This window comes from Lathyrus oleraceus, chromosome 1 (assembly GCF_024323335.1).
Source record: "Lathyrus oleraceus cultivar Zhongwan6 chromosome 1, CAAS_Psat_ZW6_1.0, whole genome shotgun sequence".
NCBI lineage: Eukaryota > Viridiplantae > Streptophyta > Magnoliopsida > Fabales > Fabaceae > Lathyrus > Lathyrus oleraceus.
The window spans coordinates 214,319,830-214,321,680 of NC_066579.1; the positions used below are offsets into that span (position 1 = coordinate 214,319,830).

Sequence of the window (1,851 nt, forward strand, 5' to 3'; positions counted from 1 at the left end):
CGTCCAACTCTTAAACATAAACTTGGTTAGTTTTAACAGGTCAAAATTAGCGAAAGAACTTTGTCTGGTTGATTGGGAATTTTTAACACTATTAGACAACGATTTTGAAACTCTTTTCGGACACGTTTGTAGGTTTAAAATCCGGATCCTTGAGTGAAAGTCATGGATCCCTTTTAAGTTAAACTTTCCAAATCAAAATCACTTTTCAACTAAGTCAAGAATTTAATTTCTTAAAAATAGGTTTACTACTTTAACGCAACAAGCACCCTTCATCTGTGATAATGGGGGGCATTAATTAAAGAGTAAACTCGGTTCTGAATACGCGAAAGTGACAGTTCCTGTTAAACTGATTCTTCTCTAAGAAGAAAATATTTCCCCATAAGTAGAGTTGTTTAAAAACAATTGGAGTATTTTCTAAATGATGTGAGTTACATCCGAGCCAACATTTTATCTGAATTTATTTACTTCATTATTTTCCCTTCAGTGTACTTGAACCTACTTATTTGACTACCTTAGATAAGCACCGTAACAATAGAAATCTATAGATTGACAATTTGGTCTCTGTGGGAACGATAATCTTTTGTATTACTTTGACGAGTTTTGTATACTTGTGGATAGCATATTGCACAACCCATGAAGTTTTTGACGCTGCTGTCGGGGACAAATTACGTCAAATTTTCGTACCCTGTTGTTACACCGTCTAGACTAAGGCCCTATTAGCCAGTAAATGCGAAAAACTCGCAGTACCGGAAGTTTAGAGGATCCAATAGCCGAACCAGAGCAATACGTTCACGAACGTCGTTTGCTCCAAACAATTAGGAGAGCAATGCCGAAGATCAAAACCGAAGACCACTTAAGGAATTCACCCAACCTTCTAACGAAGAACCCAGTTCTAGTATAGTAAACCCGACTATTCCTGCTAATAATTTAGAATTACAACCCTCTTTACTACAACTAGTTCAACAAAATCAATACGCGGGTCTCGCTACAGAGAACCCAAATCAGCATTTAAAAGTATTTATCCAATTAGCTGATACGTTCAAGACCAACGGTGCTTCACCTGAGGCAATTTGTCTAAGACTATTCCCCTTTTCCCTCAAAGATAGAGCACGATCTTGGTTAAATTCCCTTCCAGATAACTCGATAACTACCTGAGAAGACCTCTGGAGAGTGTTCCTTGCAAGATATTTTCCCCCGAGTAAGGCCGTTTTCCTTCGAAACCAAATAACCCGATTCACTCAAAATCAGGGTGAATCACTTTTTGAAGCTTGGGAAAGATATAAAGAACTACTAAGAGCTTGTCCACACCATGGCCTAGAACAATGGCTGATTATTCACACCTTCTATAATGGACTTCACTATAACACAAAGATGTCCATCGACACTGCCGCCGATGGTGCTCTGATGAACAAACCTTACCCCGACGCTTGCGCTCTCATAGAAGATATGGCACAAAACCATTACTAATGGGAGTCAGAGTGAGCATCGGTGGAGAAAAGGGAGACCAAGGGGGGAATACATGAGGTCAATTATATGAACATGATGAAAGCTAAAATGGGTGCTTTATCCCTAAAGGTTGAACACATGTCTGCAAATCCTACAACCGCAGTAGCTGTAGATTGTGAAATTTGTGGAACCAAAGGACATCTTGCACCAGAATGCAATCTGTTAACTGAATCAAACACAGACCAGGTCAATTATGCCCAAGGAAACCCGTTTTCAATCACTTACAACCCGGGATGGAGGAATCATCCAAACTTCTCTTATAAAAATAATAACCCTATTCAAAACTCTACCCCTCAAAGACCCCTAGGTTTTCAAGCTCAAAGACAAATCTAACCTATGCAAGTC

At 39.2% G+C, this 1,851-nt stretch overlaps 1 non-coding gene across 1 annotated transcript; it reads right to left on the reverse strand.

Annotated features, from left to right (window-relative positions):
* Positions 1–1,209: 1,209 nt before the first annotated feature.
* On the reverse strand, positions 1,210–1,316 carry LOC127116669 (small nucleolar RNA R71). Its single transcript, XR_007801472.1, has one exon. It is a non-coding gene; the product is annotated as a small nucleolar RNA R71 (small nucleolar RNA).
* Positions 1,317–1,851: the final 535 nt, after the last annotated feature.